Genomic DNA, 6,984 nt, shown 5'->3' on the forward strand with positions numbered 1-6,984 from the left:
AGAGAAGCGGGAAACTTGGAATTTGGAATTCATGGTCATATGACAGGATTTTTAGGTAAAATTGCAAAGCAAGTATGATTATGGTATACTTATGAAACAGAAAACAATGGAAAAAACGATTTCCCCATGCTACGCACGGTAATAGCTTATACCTCGCTCCACAACATTGACCGTGATATGCCCGCACCTGCGTAGACCAAAAACGTCCTGTGAACGCATATCCAAGGAAAAAAGTTTGATCTGAGAGGATTAATAGCTTTGTGCAGAATCGTTTGCCTCATATTTTTCCTAAGATCGCGTCAAGGGTATGCATACCCGACATGGTGTCCAACCACAGAAGTATGGCGTGACTTCGCTAGAGGTAATGAAAAAACGACGTAAGGGCGCGTCGGACGCAACCAGAGGTAGCACTGCGGGCTTTGGGAGCATGAGATGCACCTACGTACCACCTTCAATTGCAATCCGTGCAGCCGTATGGAAATGCATTGCGGACAGACAAACAGACATAGTCTTTTATACATATAGATACCCTGCGGGATACCTCAAGGGTGTTGGCAGGACATCACTAACTCCAGCAAGCAGCACTCAATAGATAATCCACATTCACACCACATAATTATAAAAAATTGATACATAATGATAAAATTAATATGTAAACATTCATGATGCTCTTGTGAGCTTTTGCCTAGCATACATAGTTCAATGCAGCGCAGGATCATTCACATCAATCCATGTAAGGTTGGAAGCAATCAAGGGAATACCCCTAAGAAAAAGTTGACAAACAGCGCTAAAAATGACAAGATAAAGGTAAGAAAATCCTGTACACATGCCGATAGAAAAATATTGAAATGCAAAAGAAAAACTTCAGTCGTGCGTCCAAGAGAGTTCCGCGATTAATTTTACTAAACAGTTAACTGTTGATACCGCTGATAATACGAGGAAAAGTTGACATCTAAAATTTCCCTCTTCTGCTTTTCTTCTTCTCGTGATCACTTGTACCATAGAAAGTCCTGAGCGCAAGGGGAATCAAAATCCATTCAATTGATGCCAAAATCACTTATTTTGTTTTACGAGTTGAGGTAATTAATAAATATGAGTTCGGTATGCCCATTGAGATAGAATCCATTCTAAACAAAACCTTGGCAACACAACCTACGCAAGTTGCATGTCTTCAAACGCATTGCTTCCAGTACATCAAACTCATCAGCATAAAAGTGCCGGGCGAAATAAATCTTCTTGTAATTTTTTGTGGATATAGTTTTGTTTTTGGGAAGCAATGAAAAAGGTATGATACAATCGTTTTAGATGCGTTGAATTCGTCTTGTGCATTGTGGATAACGTAACAGGCTATTAACTATATTTTCTCCTCCATATCCCACCCCTATCCTCACCCCTCTCTTCCTCTCCTCCGACTGAAAGACCGCGCCTCTATTTCCAGACATCCTCGGCGATGTGCCTTCTTCCACTCCCAATGCTACCGCCGCTCCACACGCGCGCCGCGCCGTGCGATATGTGATGGGAGGGATGGTGTACGTACAGTAGTTGGACGACGTCCAGGAGCCATGGTCCAATCTCACTCCACTCCGCATTCAAGACTACCCACTCTGCAATCCACCGATGAAGCCGAGCTGGGCAACACATAAAAAATACTTTGAACCAAGAGAATAACTTTTCTCGGGTTTTTAGTGGGGTTGAGAGATTTCTTTTCCCGAATCAGGAAGATTTTTTTTGTTTTTTTCCCGCCCGAATGAAAATGAACCAATTCGGAGAGCATTTCGGATCTTCAAACGAATCGTTCAATGAGTCATTCCCTGCTCGGGGTCCAACAACGATGAAATTGAACAGTTCCCGTGTGAATGAGCCGTTACTCACTTTTTGGCCTTTCAAAAATTTCATGTATTTGGAAATACCGATAACGCTGTAAAATCGTTAGCCCAAGCTCGAATGCACAGAATAACTCCCCTTCCCTCCAGGTATCGTGAGTTGGAAAGACTCTAGCATATTATGATTCATTTTACCGGTCCCGAAACCTTGAACGATATTCTCCAGAGAACGCCAAATCTTATTGTGACTCCATGGGCCCTTTCAGTAATTTTGTTTCAATTCTGATTGTGAAAGAGCTTGAAAAATAAAGATATTAATGTTTTACCGTTTATTGATGCGTCACCTACATCTCGAACTATTCACTACCAAAAATCCACTGTCTTAACACTTTCGCATCTTAGAGTAAAGATAAATAGAAGGTCGGTGGCGTCACTACGTGGGTCCCAACATGCCTCGGGCATCTCTAAGGTATGGTATTATATCACGTGATACGCAGACGATTGACGAATGACAAACTATGAATGTGAATTTGGATACCATGAAAAATCGTTCAAGGAAAGCTCAGTAGCCTTTCATTGGCAAATGAAGCTTAAAAGTAGTTAAATATAATTTAAATCATTTTATTATGTGACTAATTTTTCCTTCCGACCTCATTGATGTGTAAATTTCCCATGTCACGTGATAGATTTGATGGGTACATCATAACTATCACGTGACATGGGAAGCATTGGTACAGGATGGGTATGTGAGTTTACCGAATGGGGTGCTAACAACCCGTTCTCTACTTCCATCCTTACTCTTTAATTTTCTAGATGAATTTATGACGTAACGAACTCATGTCGAAAGGGTCGCCGCTTTTCCGTCATTCCTCAGGTTTCTGCGTGCTCCATACTTCTTCTCATTTTTGTTTACATTCTTGAGCTTTACTTTTTCTCGATGAAAGGTTACCCCGGAAACGGTGATGAGAAGTAGAGTAGTATAATGAAGTCATTAGCTCTTGAAAAGTGGTTGGAAACATTTTCGTTTTCTCGAGTTAACCTTGTGAGATAATCACTGAATGAGGAAGATTTTTTTCGTTCTCTACAAATTATTAAATTATATATCTGAATTGTGAATTCAGATGAATTCACAATTCGTGAACTCAAAAGGTGAATTGGCTATCAATCATCGCCAGTACCTGACGATGAATTCAAGCCAATCAAAACACGTGTAATGGAGTTGGTGAAATTGAAATTAAGCGGTCAGTACGATATCTTTGTGTATCATTGTATATGCTGTTCCACGATAACTTTCCGGAAAATTTGACGTTATTATAATTTTTTGTTTATTTTACTAAGATGTTTTGCATAAAACTGAGATTTAACTTTAATACTAAATACAGGGGTCGGGTGAAAAAGGAAAAAAAAAACTCATTTCGTAAGATTTTTGATGTGATAATGCCATGAATGATATTTTCCTCTAAAAAATTCTGCATGTTTCACAAAATTGACTTGTTCGTACAAGGGAAAAATTTAGGGGTGCTAAAGCCTGATTGATGAGTGGAAACTGGCGGCAGAAGATTATATTATACAATTTTGAGCACATTTTTGAATTGAGACCCTTATATAATTTCTCAAATTTAGATGGTGGATAGAAAATCAGTGGCTACGTGCACCTGGCCTAGTTGTCTCTGATACTTTGCGGGAAATCGCTACAAGAGAAAAAACTTTTGGGAGGGCTAAAGCCCGATGGATGAGTGCAAAATCACTCACACAGTGATTCAACCCGGAGGTTTGCTTGAATTGGTGAGGTCAGAGCTCACCTCGAACTAATCCTCAGGCGTGTAATTTTACACAGTCATGGTAGGTTGACCAGTTCCTTACCCTGGGCCACTTCGTACTTCGAGCATTTTGTTAAAGGGTGCCCGAAGGCTTTACCCGGGCAGTAAAAGAGAGTAATGGTCATTTTCTGCTCCTTCGTCCATATTCATATTCGGAATATTTTGAGAGGAGCGGAAATAACTCATGTGGGCAGACGGATGAAGGGACTCTCACTCCACGATAGATACGTGGATAGATATAGAGGGAGGATGCGTCGGTGGTCGAGATCCGGCCTTCTCATTCCCATTATACATCAGGGGTTCCCAAACTAGGGTGGGGGCGCACCCCTACGGGGGAGAGAGCGCAAGGCCAGTTAAAAAGTAAAAATCTCTCAGTGAATAAAATCTATGAATTTCTTTGATTAATTTAGTGTTGTGGATTTTTAAATTCATGATAAAATATAAACATGTTTGTTGTAATTCATTATTTGTAATTTCCACACCTTAATATATAATTCCACTACCATCCTTAGAAGAGTAGGAGAAGTGAGAAGGGTGAGTAAGCGCGAGGCAAGTTAAAAAGTAAAAGTCTCTCAGTGAATAAAATCAATACATTTATTTGCTTAATTTAATGTTGTAGATTTTTCAAATTTATGATGAAATATAAACACACTTGCTGTAATTAATTACTTGCAATTTCACAACACTTAATTTTGCAACACTTAAACATATGTAACTGCACTACCGTCCTAAGAAGAGTAGGAGAAATGAGAAGCCTCATGAAAGCCTTGATAAGAGGACAGAACAACCTTGTGCGCCACATCTTGAGACATGACGGCCTGATGAAGAAAATCGTCGAGGGACAGGATGGCTTCGATTCCTCGAATTTTCGATTTTAAGCCTTTCCATTCCATACTGGAAGCCTGTTATTTGTGAAGCAGGATAAATATCGACGCACAGTGGGCTGAAATCGAAAAAAGCTGGCCAAAAATCAAAATATTGACTTTTTTATATCGAACCAGGAATAGTATATTATCATTTTAGAATGTCCAGGGCATGTAAAACTGAAGTTAGTTATCTGTCAAAATTTTTTGTCTAATTTTTATAGCTCGCCAAAAATCAATAAAAATCGGTGAAATCGTGAGTGCGCGCTTTTTTCGAAAAAGTTCAACGTTTGTTCCCCATGCAATGAAATACAGTTAATAATTCGAAATTTTTGAGGATATTTATTGATAGTGCCACACTTTTAGGTAATTATGAGTGAACTTTTGTTTTAGTCAATTGTTTTTTATTAACTTTATGAATTTTTAAAAATACCACTATTTTTCGTTAATTTTTTACCTAATGCTCGGATAAAAGTAGTTACCGCCGCTTGCCGCCGCTAAGATATTTACACCAGGAGTTAGACTGAAGTCTATATTATTAGACGGAAAAGAAAAATCTTGCTCCAACTTGCTCCCCTCCGATTTTTTTGTGATAAAACAAAATGATGTCGGGCGGTTGTCGCACCCCATGACCCGCAATACACGGCGTAGGCACTCGAGAACATAGGATGACATGCGTAGTAGTCCGTTTGAGAGACTGTTTCCCTTAATTGTGAGTGCATTGTACTCAACTACTTGTTATTTGCGGTGTATTTATGATTTTTGCCTTCTTCTGACCATTATACCCCTGGGTCTTTCCGCGGGAGCCACGTGCGGATGGCAATAAACCTAACGGTTCGCGCGCTCTTCAAGCCTTTTGTCCTCGGCGGCTACCCCTATGCACCCGGATTTGTTCTTTTACTATGAACAGGTGCAAGTGTTTCCATTCTACAAATTGGGTTTTCCCAAAATATGCCGTCTATGCGATTGGCACGCTCATTTCTAGCTGGGTGCTCAGCTTCAGTCTTCCGTCAGTATTCCTTGTTGAAGTGTGTGCCGAAGGACGTTCTGTTTAGTTGCCAAGTTATGGATAGAGCATTAGTGACACGCCAAGATTTACATAGTGTGATCTTGGAAAATAGAAGGAGTACCATTAAGCAGAAGAAATCGTTAGTACTGGAGTTTTTACACAAAAAATATTTTTTGGGAGGAGATGAGAAATTAAAAACTTTACTTGCGGCCTTCATTCAAAAAGTGTTTTTTCATCAATACTTTCGAAAGTGGGATGCGTGTACTAGAGTGAATAGTAGATTTCTTAAGTTGAATCATACTTGGTTACAACAGCCAATAACACTTCCTGACGCTGTGTTAAATTATCTCCCGTGTTCGTCTCCTCCAGGTGAGTGCTAATGTTTACGGATAAATGATAATATTTACTGCACGTATATACAACTGCACCAGTTTTTCATTCCTCGTTGTATTAGTCTGTGAATTGTAATTATTTCGTAATTTATTTATACGTTGTTTTAGGCTCCACTGAAAGCACTCCTCGTGGAAGACCGTCACTGCATTTCGACAGTACAAGTGAGAGGTCTAAACGTAGAAAAGTGATAAAACTGAGAAGTTCTACTTCACTGGAGGAATTAAGTGTAGCAACTTCCATGGAATTACGCGCCACAGGAGACAATGCAGCAGCTAAGATTGTAAAAGAGGTCACAACTACTACCCCAACAAGAGGGAAGCGAATGCTTTCCAAATGGAGGGCTAAAGATGTTCCTCGAAGACAGCTCTCGGAAGAGGAAGCCGTTTCTCTAATTATGACGGCACAATTGACGAAGAGTCAATACCTCTTCATTCGGGAAACAGCGAAATTTCATGGGCACGATATATACCCAAATTATGAAAGGGTTAAAAAAGCAAAAAAGGTGACTTATCCGGAAGGGATAACCATGGAAGAGGAAAAATGTGAAGTAGACTTGCAATCTCTGCTTAATCATACGGCTTCAAGAATTATTTCTTTCATCGTGCAATCAGGCAAGGAAATCTCCGCTTCGACATGCAAACTGATATGTAAATGGGGTTTCGATGGTAGCTCTGGTCACTCTCGCTACAAGCAAACATGGCAGACATCAAATGTGAAAGATGACAGCTTGTTTGCCACCTCTCTAGTGCCTCTGCAATTGTTGGACTCAGCATCAGGTAAACAAAAATTGAGCATAAGTTTATAGTGATATCTAAAGTCATGATCGTATCTAATATTTTCTTCTTTTGTGAAACAGGAGAATACATATGGTCAAACCCTCACCCGTCTTCGGCTAGATTTTGCAGGCCTATACGGATTCAGTGGGTCCAGGAAACGAAAGAGATCTCAAAAGCTGAAGAGAATTATGTACGCGACCAAATAAACAACCTTCAGCTCGCTAGCGTGGGCAATGTTGTGGTCAAATTTGAATTACTACTTACAATGATCGATGGAAAGGTAAGGTTTCTCTATCAAAT

Source organism: Ischnura elegans, chromosome 9 (genome assembly GCF_921293095.1).
Source record: "Ischnura elegans chromosome 9, ioIscEleg1.1, whole genome shotgun sequence".
In the NCBI taxonomy this organism is placed as follows: Eukaryota; Metazoa; Arthropoda; class Insecta; order Odonata; family Coenagrionidae; genus Ischnura; species Ischnura elegans.